Source organism: Pundamilia nyererei, unplaced genomic scaffold, assembly GCF_000239375.1.
Source record: "Pundamilia nyererei isolate P.nyererei 1_Seehausen unplaced genomic scaffold, PunNye1.0 scaffold00070, whole genome shotgun sequence".
NCBI classification, from domain to species: Eukaryota; Metazoa; Chordata; class Actinopteri; order Cichliformes; family Cichlidae; genus Pundamilia; species Pundamilia nyererei.
This window is the reverse complement of record NW_005187471.1, coordinates 3,156,890-3,171,490: the sequence shown is the minus strand read 5'-3', so window position 1 is coordinate 3,171,490 and position 14,601 is coordinate 3,156,890.

Here is a 14,601-nt window from a genome sequence, read left to right as displayed (position 1 = left end):
GCACGAGGAATCGTTTAAGACACATTTTAATATTAGTGGAGATTTGAGTGGAGATGACGCAAAGAATGCTTCTCTGTTTATAGTGGACCTAAAGGCACCTGAGCACAGTGCAGTGTATTACTGTGCAGCAAGCTTTGCACACTGAGAGGAAAACCCCTCCCTGTAATACAAAAACTCAAAACCACCCACTTTAATGGTCTGATGGATCTAAACTGAACATACTCCTCCCACCTCTTGGTTAGATCCCAGCCAGTATAGTGTTCACTTCAATTACATCTTAAAGTTTAAGACAGATCAGTAAAGTCCGACATCAAAACAAGGCAAGTTCAATTTAAGGACACGTTATCAAAGGAAGGTCACAATGATTGTTTTTCTCTTTTTCTGGTGCCTGACAGGTAATACCTTGTTTACACACCATAAGATCCTGTTTACATTTATATTGTGTCATTGAGTGTATCATCTGTTGTAATTTAACCAGAATTTTTTGTTTGTCTATTCAGGCGATGTTAACATGGAAATGGTTTCATTAAATGTGTCGGGTTATGGTCTAAATTGAATTTTCTTCATTCTCTATCCAGGTGTCTGTCTGGGTGTAGAGGTTGGTCAGACTCCCTCTGAGTTCATCACAAATGTTGGATCCAGAGTTGAGATTTTCTGCAGCCATGAAAAGACTGACTACAGGGTGATGCTCTGGTACCAGCAGCCACCCGGAGAAACAGCTATGAAACTCATTGGGTTTTTAAACTTCCAAGCTTTCACATTTGACCAAGACCAATATAAAGATCATTTTGATTTTACAGGAGATTTGAGTGGGGATACAGCAAAAAATGGCTCTCTGATAGTCAAAGTGACACAACATGAGCACAGTGCAGTGTACTACTGTGCAGCTAGATATGCACAATGACAAAAAGATTGTCTGAACTTTACAAAAACCCCACAGCCTGGAATCATCAGTGGTTTGAAAAAAGAAAATAAACTGATTTGAGACACCTGTTTTTGTGGTTTTTGGTTTTTACTTTTGATACAGTTTTACTGGCTTATTACAATTTTACCAGACTAATGAGATTTCTAGTGTGTAATAAAAACTTAAAAGCAACCCAAGTTTTTTGGATAATTCAGGTGAAATAAGAGAATAGAGATTCATGCTGGAACTTAAGCTTACAGTAATTCATCACTAGAAAAACAGATGGTAAGTTTGCTAGTTTTAGTTTTACAATGAAACAAATCTTTGCATCTTGACATGACCAACAGTGAAATAGTGAAGATTAGCAGAACAGAAAATATGGATAAAGTTAAATAGTAAAGAATAAACAAAATATTCAGTTGTCGCTTGAATATTCAGAATTATTTCGCACAATTTTTGTAATTTTGTCTCTGTAAATCACCACAGTGGACTTTAAATTAAACACACACAAATAAGATGTGATCAAAGTGCTGACTTTCAACGCAAGCACTGCTTTAAATGTTTATGAACTACAGCTTTGAACAGTCTCCCATTTTCAATATTTCACTGAGTAGTTGACTGAGAAGTAGTTTCATGGCTATGCCAGCCTGTTTAGTCAAAGTGTTGAACTGTATTTAGTAGCTTCAAACTCACAATTCAGTATAAAATCTAAAGCAATATCAGTGCAAATGAAAGAGGACATAATAAGGCTGCACCTCCACCCCCACAGACCGCCTTCATGTTGGATATGAATGAACATGTTGTTTGACATCAAACATGAAGCCTTTAAACTTGTTGTTTCATTCATCATTTCTGTTCTCTTGAATTAAATGTATCAATGAACTGATGATGAGAAAAACTGTCTGCAAAATTAACAAGCTGATTAAAGCTGTAGCATGTCAAACATTATATTTCTTAATAATTACATTCAAAAAATTTTATTTCAAAATAATCTGAGAAATTTTAAAACAATTATGACTGTGTACTTGTTCATCATGTTAACCAATAGGAAAAATGACTATGTTTTGCAGAACATCTGCCTGAAGTAGTGCTGCATCAAAATGCTGTTTGTTGCCAAACGGAAGAAATAGTTGCTAGTTCTCTTTAAACTTGATTTGGTGTTTGTACCAATGTGATAGTTTTATTACACTGGGACATGATCTTATTATTATTGTAGAGTCTTTACCTTCTAACATGGTCACAAGTGTATAACCACAGATTGGAACCACTACAGGGAGCTTGCACAGTCCTAATGAAATAACCATCCAGATTATGATTTGTGTTACACATCTCTGTTCAGTTTAGGTCTTTGCTATTTGAAGTCCTGTCATAAGGTGGCAGCATGTCTGTAGTGCAGTGGCTCTTCAGAATCCACTGCATCACTGCCGATTTCCTGATGGGAGGGTTTACCCAAAAATTACACGTGAATGATCAGCAGACTGAATGTACAGAAGGCATAATGTTCATGAATGTCAGTCATGCAACACAACATGATGATCACTTTCGTCTGCATAAGCTTTAACATCATCCTCGTGTCAGGTAATGCACTTTAACTTTTCCATTTTCCAACATTCACTCTCATATTCCTTGTTGTCATTTTTTGTGATGTTTTCATTGATATTTTTCACAGGTTCATCACTCAGTGACCAAGTCCACCAGAATCCAGCTAATATGTATAAAAATCCAGAAGAAACAGCTGAGATCGCCTGTTCACACAGTATAGACACCTATAATCAAATCCTCTGGTACAAGCAAACAAAAAGCGGCCAACTGCAGCTCCTGGGATACATGTTGGGAACAAGCTCATCTGTAGAGCCTGGAGTGACTGTGACAATTGGTGGGAATGCAAATAAAGACCAGATCTGCACACTGATAATTAAAGAGCTCTTCATAAACAGCAGTGCTGTGTACTTCTGTGCTGCTAGATTCCACAGTGCTACATATCACTGATCCACAATACAAAAACCTCCTCACTACCAATTTTTATCACTTACCACCTGCACCTGTATTCTAACCAACATTGATCTTGTGATTACAATCATGAATAGGAGATCCTTGCTGTGAAGCAAAGCCTTTAACTTTCACCTACCATTATAAACACTAGTAGGCTTAAAAATTTGAAATAGGTGCTATATCTCATTGTAGTCTCACTATGATTGCTCAAGTCCTCATTACATCACATTAATAATTCCTTACTGTGAAGTAACTGAAGTAATACCTGTAGCCTCTGTATAGGAATTTCTTTTATTTATGTATTAATCACATTATTTTACTGTATAATGCCTTCGTGCCACTGGATTTTAACATGTCTCACACTCACACAGTACAGATGGTGGGGGTCTAGTAAGGAAGTTCACCAAGCACCTCTGAAATTTTTCAGAACAGTATGAGACAGACCTAGCTGGTCTGCAGCCGTGGAAAATCCGACTACATGCTCATGCTACTGAAGACCAAGCTCTGAAATACATTGCTGCTATTGTCCAAAGACAATGAGGAACTGTTAGAGAAACACTTCAATATTACTGGAGATTTGAGAGCAGAGAAAGAAAAGAACGCATCTCAGTTTATTGTTGATCTAAAGGCACCTGAGCACAATGCAGTATAGTACTGTGCAGCTAGCTATGCACAATGAAAGGAAAACCCCTCCCCTTGAAACAAAACAGAACCATTAATAAAAGTGGATGTTTTAAACTGAAGCTACTCCTCCCACCTCTTGGTTAGATCCCAGCCAGTATAGTGTTTTACTTCACTTTAATTTTACACTTTAAGAAAGATCAGTGGGGGTTTGACATCAAATTGTAGTAATTTAAATCCCTAAAAATCTTAAACATCTTTATCAGCAAAGTGTCAGCATGATTCATCATCTCTTCTTCTGGTGCCTGACAGGTAATAATGCCTTGTTTGCACACAATAAGCTCTTCAGAAAGTGGAATTTCTTTCCTTAAATGTCTAATCTCCTTTTCTTTAAATGCAATCTTTTGTCATTCTCTATTCAGGTGTCTGTCTGGGTATTGAGGTCCGTCAGTTTCCCTCTGGGATCATCACTGATGTCGGATCCAAAGTGGAGATTCTCTGCAGCCATGAAAAGACTGACTACAGGGTGATGCTCTGGTACCAACAGCCACCCGGAGAGACAGCTATGAAACTCATTGGGTTTTTACAGTACCAAGTTGTCACATTTGACGAAGACCAATATAAAAATCATTTCGATATAAATGGAAATCTGGGTGGCAACACAGCAAAAAATGGCTCTCTGATAGTCAAAGTGACACAAAAAGAGCACAGTGCAGTGTACTACTGTGCAGCTAGAGAAGCACAGTGGCAAAAAGTCCCTCTGAACTCTACAAAAACTCCACATTCATTCTCAAACACCTGCATAAGCTGTTGTTTTGTGGTTCGATTGATTTGTATAAAACTGTACTGATATACCCCTGTTTCTAATATCTTTTAAGAATGCATGTTATTTAGAGTAAGTACTGCTTACATTAACAGGAAGAAACCTGCAAATAGCAACGAATTTGAGAAGCTTTGCTTTATTTGACTCAAAACAGCACACATGCTCTTCCTGACCTTTTTTTTTATTTTTTTTACTATTAACGCTTGCAGTCCCTTTTGAACTCACCACCAGCCCTCCCTCACCACACACACTCACACAATCTGTTAACTGACTTTTTTGCACTTTACACACCACTACCTCTGGTGTGTAAACCACTGCTGCTCTATGGACAATCTTTTTTGCTCTGGGTTTACAAGCTGCTACACTGGTCACTTTAAACCACTCCAAATTATAAATTGTAAATTCTAATTGTAACTCTTAAGCGTATATTTATTTATTTTCTTCTCCCTCCTTCTTTTATCTATTTATTAGCTCGTTTTTACACTGATGTAACCGGAGCCTCGTCGTCTCGTCTCTCTGTATGCTGCATTGGATACAGCAGAGATGACAAAGTTTACTTTGACTTTTGTGGTACTAAGAGTTGCAAAGACCTCTTTATGCAGTGACCTTAGTACGTGAAATACTACAATTCACAAATCTTAAAGGCTGTGCAATGTATCTAATCATAAATTCTAGATATTATTCAGCCAAAGATTAATTCGATTTTTTTTAACACCACATATAGTAAAGACAACCAGTACATCTTTCAGCGCGTCACTTTTACTCGAGTGGCTCAGAAACACTCACAGAACACAAATATTACACTTTCTCCAAGATAAAACTCCTCCCACTTGATATGATCAAATTCCAGTTACTTACACATACAGCCACTAATTATCAGTTTCTAATAATTTCTAAAACAATTAAGTTAATACGGACAAAATGATGCCTTCTTTCAATAATTTGAAATGGCATTCTGTATTCTGGATTAAATGCATCACTGAACACTCTTTAAAAATATATTTTTGTTGGAGGGACATGTTCCATAAGGTTCTGACTTAATATTCTCTTACAAATTTCTTTTCAGCTCAGGTCTTTGCTATTTTAAGTCCTTTAGTAAGATGGCAGTACGTCTACAATACAGTAGCTGCTAAATTTACTGCATCACTGGTAATCCCTCCTGATGGGAGGGATTACCAGGAAATGACAGATATCATCAACAGCTGAATGTACAGTTATGAGAGCACAGTAGACTTAAGAGGACTGTTCCTTAATCATGCAAAGCAACATGATGATCACTTTCTTCTGCATAACCTTTAACATTATCCTCGTGTCAGGTAATGCACTCTTAACTTTTCAGTTTTTCACGATTTACTCTTATACAGCTTGTTTTACATTGTTGTGGGGTTTTCGTTGATATTTTTCACAGGTTCCTCACTCAGTGACCAAGTCTTCCAGACTCCAGCTGATATGTATAAAAATCAAGAACAAACGGCTGAAATCAACTGTTCACACAGTATAGCTGGCTATGATCGGATCCTCTGGTACAAGCAAACAAAAAGCAAACAGCTTCATTTCCTGGGATACATGGTAGTAAGCCAAGGAGCACCAGAGCCTGGATGGAGGGTCGACATCAAAGGGAGTGCAAATCCACACCAAACCTGCACATTAATAATAAAAGATCTCACCCTGAACAGCAGTGCAGTTTACTTCTGTGCTGCTAGATACCACAGTACTATATATCACTGCTCCTCAATACAAAAACCACTTCACTCTTAGTTTTTATCTCTTAGAGCTCACAGCCGCTTGCACCTTTATTCTAACCAACATTGGTCTTGTGATTATAATCCATAACTGGAATGGGAGGTCCTTACTGTGAAGAAAAGCCTTTTTTTTTTTTTTTCTTACAGGTCTTGTTCCAGCCTCATCCTCGACACAATTTGGCTTAAGTCAGATTATGGTGGGACCCCTGACAAAACAAAAACTAACAAAGTGGTTTGAGAAGGAGAGACCATGACCCTCATTGTCTATGTACTCTTTAAAAACAAACACTGAGCCAGCAAAGAAATAGTTGGAAGTGGGGCTGTCACTGTGAATCATTCACAGCTAAATGACAGTGGTCTGTAGTTTTGTGCTGTTAGCATCCACAGTGATGTGAGAAGTAGGAGAAGCTGTACAAAAACTGACCATTAAACTAATGCTAGAAATGACTTGACTTTTATGTCCTCCCAGTAGGTGGCGCTGGACTCAAAAAATACAAAGATCAAAACCTGCAGTAACTGGCAAATATTCGAGTCACCCACTTTTCTGCTTTCATACAGAAGCTCCTCATGATGACATCCAGTTTGTTTTAGCATATTAGTAATCACATTTATGATTTAGGAGTCACACTTCATATCATGTATAGTTTTTCTCTCTTTCTAAGGGTTTTTCTTGGTGTTAAGGTCTACCAAACATTTTTTAAAATGTTTTCCAAAAACCTGAAGACATAGTCTAGCTTGGTTTGTGTCCATGGAAAGTTAACTACACACTCATGCAGTGTGTAATCACAAAACTTAACAGCGTACCATACCTAAAGTGGTCCATCTAAAGGCACCTGAGCACAGTGCAGTGTACTACTGTGCAGCTAGCGATGCACACTGATGATGAAATTAGCGATAAAAAACCCTCCCCTTAATACAAAAACTTAGACCCATCAAGTGATCAAAGAGGATTGTTTTAAACTAAACATACCCGTAATGTAAGTCTATTTAAAAACCTGCATGTCATGTATAACTAGTCCCAAACATTACATTTGCTAATAAGGACATTTTAAATTAGCACATTCTCAGGGCAAATGCATATACAGTAGCTTAAAAGAAACACAAATAACCTCTTTTTGCAGTCTTGAGGACTTACCCTTCCCTAAAGTCCTTTCATAAGGTAGCAGTATGTTTGTGATGCAGTTCAGAATTCATTCTAGAGCCTGCCCTCAATGTGAAAACAAATGGGAGTGCAAATAAAGGCCAGAACTGCACATTAGCAATTAAAGATCTCACTGTGAACATCAGTGCAGTGTACTTCTGTGCTGCCATTTACCACAGTGCTGCATATCACTGCTCCTTAATACAAAAAATCTCATCGTTTTTAGAGCTCACATGTGTTTGCACCTATATTCTAACCAATAATCTAATCCTATATTGGAATGGGAGGTCCTTACTGTGAAGTAACTGAAGTAATGCCTGTAGCCTCCCTCTACCATTATAAATAGCAGCAGGTCTTATATTTACAACACCAGCTGCATCTCCTTGTAGATTATCCCTATGATTGCTCAAGTGCTCATAACGATTGTCGTCTCATCTCTGTGGCTGCAAGGTACATGGACATATTAACTGTGCAATAGATTCCTAAGCTTTCATTTTTTAAATGTATTGGCTGAAGAACATTTCTCAAAGAACGATCAGAATTACTTTGGTTTTTTTCCACAGGTCATTCCCAGGATGTGATTCAATACCCTGAAATCAGCTGGGGTTTCCTCAACAAAGCTGCAGAGATGAACTGCAGCCACAGCAAAGATATACGTTATACTCAGATGTACTGGTACATTCAAAGACCAGGAGAGACCATGAGGCTCATTGTCTACACAGTATTTCGTGGGAACCCGGACTATGGTGGGGCGCCTGAAAACAAATATTCAGCCATTAAAGAAGCCATTGAGAACGGAGCTCTTACTGTGAATAACTTGCAGCAGAATGACAGCGGTGTGTATTTTTGTGCTGTCAGCATGCACTGTGGTGTGAGAAGTAGGAGAAGCTGTACAAAAACTGCCTGACAATTAATCTGATATTAGAGATGACTTTTATGTCCTCCAGTAGGTGGCGCTGGAGTTCAAGAAATACTGACATCTAAGCATAGTTGCCTAAAAGAAGGGGTGTTAGTAAGAGTCAACTGGTGTTTTGTTCACAGACAGGAGCTCATCATGCTGACATTAAAATGCCAAACATGCTCCTCCCACTTCACTTCCTCATAAACCTCTGTGGGGTCAGTCAGGTTATCTGATGTCAAATCCCAGCAGTTTAAATCCATAAATAAATGTTTCTTGCCAAAGAAACAACATAATGATTCATTTTCTCTTTTTCTGGTGTCTGACAGGTAATAACATATTTGCATACAATAAAATCCTCTGACAACGGAAATGGTTTCATTAAATGTATCATCTGTTGCGATTTAAAAATAATCTTTTTATTCTCTATCCAGGTGTCTGTCTGGGATTCGAGGTCCGTCAGTCTCCCTCTGAGTTCATCACAGACGTTGGAGCCACAGTGCAGATTTTCTGCAACCATGAAAAGACCGACTACACAGTGATGCTTTGGTACCAGCAGTCACCTGGAGAGACGGCTATGAAACTCATTGGGTTTTTAAATGTCAACACTCCAAAATTTGAAGATGAAAATAACGATAATTTTGAAATCACTGGCGACCTGAGTGCGATTACAGCAAAAAACGGTTCTCTGATAGTCAAGAAAGCTCAAGGACAAGAGCACAGTGCAACGTACTATTGTGTAGCAAGTAAAGCACAATGACACAAAGTCCCTCTGAACTTTACAAAAACTCAATATTTTTTTATCCTTGTGGTTTGGATGAGACAAGTTCTCAAACACCTGCTTGAGTGATTGTTTTGTGGCTTAATCCAGTCACATTTACTAATACGTGTACTAATACACCGTTCATACAACTAAGAAGGAATCCCAAATAAGCAACACAAAAAAAACAAAAAAAACAAAAAAAACAACGTTATTTGACATAACCATCAACATTAAGGGTCAGAGGTCTGTTTCAAAATAGTTGCCAAACCCCTTTATGAGCTCCTTTATGAGGTGAAAAAACTGAGATAATGATGTATGAGAAAAGAAGACATAAAATAGAAGGACTATGTGGGCTTGCACAGCCCAAAGGCTCGGCTCTCTTAAACTTGCTGACAAATAACATTCTTATACAGATTTTTGGGTTTCAATTCAGGTCTTTTTTTCTTTCCTTGCTTTATATTCTTTAAGGATTCTGATGGTATTTTTCACAGGTTCCTCAATCATTGACAAAGTCTACTAAAATCCAGCTGATGTGTATAAAAAAAAAAATCAAGAAAAAAACAAACAAAGGAAAAACAGCTCAAATCAACTGTTAAGAGAGTCTAGAAAATGCAACCAAAACCTCTGATAGAAGCAGGCATACATTTTAATAGGATATTAGAAAAGACTGTCATTCCGCTAGGTGGCGATGGAGCTCAATGAATACTAATATCTAAACATGCAGGAGCTACTTCAAAGAGGAGGGTGTTGATAAAAGTGTTGAATGCTAAAGTTACTCAGTGTTCTGTTTGTAGTCGAGCTAAAGGCACCTGACCATAGTGCAGTCTACTATACACAAGAAGAAAGAAAAACCCTTTTAAAATGAAACGCACTCCTCCCACATCTTGGTAAGATCCAAGAAAGCATAGTGTTCACAGCACTTTCCTCTTAAACCTCTGTGGGATCAGTCATATGATCTGATGTCAAATCCCAGCAATTTAAATGTTTAAACTCTTAGAAACTTTATCAAAGGAAGGTCAACATGATTAATTTTTTCTTTTTCTGTTGCCTGACAGGTAATAGCTTGTTTACCATTTATCTTCTGAACATGGAAATCATTTCATTAAATATATATCATTTGTTGTGATTTAAAAATAATATTTTCTTCATTCTCTATCCAGGTGTCTGTCTGGGATTTGTGGTCCGTCAGTCTCCCTCTGAGTTCATCACTGATGTCGGATCCAAAGTGCAGATTTTCTGCAGCCATGAAAAGACCGACTACAGGATGATGCTCTGGTACCAGCAGTCACCTGGAGAGACAGCTATGAAACTCATTGGGTTTTTAAATGTCAACACTCCAAAATTTGAAGATGAAAATAACGATAATTTTGAAATCGGTGGCGATCTGAGTGGGATTACAGCAAAAAACGGTTCTCTGATAGTCAAGAAAGCTCAAGGACAAGAGCACAGTGCAACGTACTATTGTGTAGCAAGTAAAGCACAATGACACAAAGTCCCTCTGAACTTTACAAAAACTCCAGATGATTTTTTTTTTTTTTATCATTGTGGTTTTGATAAGAGATGTTCTCAAGCACCTGCTTGAGTAGTTTTCTTATGGATTGATCCATTCATGCAAAATTGCACTAATATAATAAGCAGTTTGCAAAAGCAGCAAGGATGCACAAATGAGCAAATATGTGCAACTTTATTTGACATAACCATCATGATTAACTGACAATGACTTACTCCTGAAAGCTTTATGAATATCTGTATTCCCTTTACTACCCCTAGGAATTGCAACAAGAGATCTGATTTTTGTCAACACCAACAAAATGATCCGTCTTCTTATTTTCTGTCAGCATAGGGTTCACGGTACAGGGAATTCCATGGTAATTCATATTTACAAGTTCTGCATAATTTGGTACAGAATATGCTAATGCTTCTGTGACACTTAATGTTTAGACACAAAGCATCTCTACAGGTTTTGAAAATATTCAGAGAAATTTCTGAACCATTCTTTAGGCTTTAGGTTTTGAAAAATAACCTTCTGGTACACCAGCTGTTTTGGGGTTCAATTTCCATCTTTGTTATTTTCAGTCCTTAATAAATTGGCCCTACATCTGTAGCGTAGTGGTTATTCAGTGTCCACTGGATCAAGGCCCATTTTCCAGATAATAGGACTGAGATATGATTACAAGGATTGAACGTACAGTTGTTCTTGAATATAGTCATGCAACATGATAATCCCTGTCCTCTGCACAAGATTTAACATTACCCCAGTAACATGGTGTTTGACTTTTTCCAAGATATTCTCTCATATTTATTTGTTTATATTCTGGAGGGATTCAATGACTTGACTGTTATGTACTTCCAGTAGGTGGCGATGGAGCTCAAGAAATACTGATATCTAAACATGCAGTAGCTACTTCAAAGAGGGGGTGTCAATAAAAGTGTGCATGGGAAAATGTTAGAGTCACTTACTGTGCTGCTTTCAGACAGAAGCTCATCATGCTGACATTATTTAGTTTGTTTTGGCTCACTGGTAATCACATTCACTATTTAAGAATCCCACTTTATATTCTCTATAGGTTACCCATCTATAGGTTTATTGTTCATTTTCTCTCCTTCTAGGTCTTTGTCTGGGTGTTGAAGTCCACCAAACACCTGTGGAAGTTTTCAGAACTCGTGGAGATGAAGTCCAGCTGGTCTGCAGCCATGGAAAGACCGACTACACATTCATGCAGTGGTACCAAAAATCCCCTGGAGACCAAGCTCTGAAACGCATTGGACATTTAAACTACAACAACAAAGAGCACGAGAAATCATTTGAGAAACATTTTAATATTACAGGAGACTTGAGTGGAAGTAAACCAAAGAATGCGTCTATGTTTATAGTGGACCTAAAGCCTGAGCACAGTGCAGTGTATTACTGTGCAGCAAGCTATGCACACTGAGTAGAAAACACCTTTCTTTAATACAAAAACTCAGAACCATGAAATCATCAAAGTGGATGGTTTTAAGCTGAACAGACTCCTCCCACATCTTGGTTAGATCCCAGCTGACTACAGGGTGATGCTCTGATCCCAACAGCTGCAGGGAGACAGCTATAAAACTCACTGGGTAATTAAACTATCCAGCTGTCACATTTGCAGAACAACATAGAGATCATTTCAATATCACTGGAACTGTGGGTGGAGATGCTGCAAAGAATGGCTCAAGTCAAAGGACACGAGCACTTTCTGCCACTGTGCAGCAACACACAATGACAAAAAGGTTTTTTGAGCTTTACAAAAGCTTCACATATTTGATCATTGCTTGTTTTGATAAGACAAGCTCCCACCACCTGCGTTAGTCAAGCTACAATACAACCACTATTTCATTTAACTAAGCATGTAATCTAAGTACAATTTACATAACCAGGAAGGAAGCACATATTAGAGCACTCTTTCACATACTTAAACAAAGCATCTCTATATGAAAGATTACTTTTTACCTGTAGGAAACACACAGATCCATCTTTAGACTTGTAAAACTCTAATTCACACATCCTGAAATACTGTATAATTAATCACAATTTAGATTTTTTTGTAACACTGTTAATAGTAATGCCGACAATTAAATCTATTTTTAAATACAACTAAAAGGCACATTTACACAAAAACCACAGAAAAGCACAAACACGACAGTTTACTTAGAGAAAGCTCCGCCCAGCAATCTGCAGTTTCATCTGCAATAAAGTGATGATTCTTCATCTCCTCCCTTCTTAAACCTCAGTCATGTCAGACAGGCAGATGATTCTCAGTATAAACAATTGCGTGGTCCAATTTCATTAACTCATAGCCACTAAAATCTTATATAAAGTTTCTAAACACATCTAAAGTCAAGCTTTGAATACAGAAAAGATGATCTCCCTTTTAATTTTCTGCTACTTGTCAGGTAATAATTTGAAAAGGTGCTAATTTCTTTAAGTATTTAAGGAAACACTTGCACTCTGTTTTTTGGCTTGTTTCTCTAAAATGTATCAACCTTCATAAGCTAAAATTCTCTTTTATCTTTGTTCTAGGTGTTAGTCTGGGGATTGAGGTTCGTCAGTCTTCCTCTGATATCGTCGCAAAGGCTAGTGACAAAGTTCAGATTTTCTGCAGTCATGATAAAACTGACTACAGGATGATGTTCTGGTACCAGCAGTCGCCTGGAGACACGGCTATGAAACTCATTGGGTTTTTAAACTATGTAGCTGTCACACTTGAAGAACAATATAGAGATCTTTTCAGTATCACTGGAAATCTTGGGGGCGATTCTGCAAAGAATGGCTCACTAACTATCCAAGTCAAAGGACGAGAGCACAGTGCAGTGTACTACTGTGCAGCAAGCAAAACACAATGACAGAAAGCGCCTCTGAACTTTACAAAAACTCCACATAATTTTTATCATTGGTGGTTTTGACAAGACATGCTCCCATGCACCTGCTGTAGTGGTCGTCGTTTGACTTGATCCATGTTGGATGTTTTTAAAGCACATACTGTTTACAAAACCAAGGAGCAGACACTCCTCCAAGCCTTATAAAGGTTCACATTTCCTTTTCTGCCACTAGTAGTTGCAAAGACATCATCACTAAACATATTCATGCAGTAAGACACTACTATGCAGTGCTCGTGAAATACTCCAATTCAGATATCCTTAAAGACTGCACAGCCTAAGTAATGACAATTTATGGTTGTTATAGTCAGTCAAATAGGATTTAAATCAGTTTTTCAATCTGTAAACAAGAATGTTGATCTATTCCAGTACACAGAAATCTTCAGGGAAACATCAGTTGAAGAGAAAACTCCTCCCAGCAACTGTAAAGCGATGACGTGTCATCATCACATTCTTTCCTTCTTAAACCTCAGTTATGTCAGCTGGGCTGTTAATTCTTAGTATAAACACTTGGTGTGATCTAATTCTAGTCATTTAAATCCACTAAACTCTGTTATCAAGCTTCTAAATGCTAGAAAGTCTAAAGGCTTTATGTTGTTAAAGATAAAATGATCTGCTTTCTAATTTTCTGCTGCCTACCAGGTAAAAATTTTAAAAGATGTCAATTTCTTTAAAGCCTGGAAATAACAGATTTTTGTATTTGTTTTAATTTATTGGCTATCAAAAGCTTCTCTTTTCTTTTTTGGTCTAGGGGTTTTTCTCGGGCTTGAGGTCCGTCAGTCTTCTTCTGATATCATCGCGAATGTTAGTTCAAAAGTGCAGATTTTCTGCATCCATGATAAAACTGACTACTATGTGATGCTCTGGTACCAGCGTCCACCCGGGGAAACAGCTATGAAACTCATCGGGTATTTGTATCACAAACAAGTCACAATGGAAGATCAGTACAAAAGCAATTTCATTATTTCTGGAGATTTGACTGGGAGTACAGCAAAGAACAGCTCTCTGATAGCCAACGCTGCACAACAAGGGGACAGTGCCGTCTACTACTGCGCAGCAAGCAAAGCACAATGACAGAAATCCTCTGTGAACATTACAAAAACTCCATAATCTGGAACCATCAGTGGTTTGAAACCAGAATGGAAACAAACTGACATCAGACACCTGGTTTTGTACTTTTGGTTTTTAATTGACATATTATTTTGTTGATTTTTTCCCAATTACTCATAATAAAAGGTAATTATTTCTAATAAATAAAAATCTTTTAAAGCAGCATATCTTATATGGATGATTAAAATAAGAGCATATATTCTGTATAA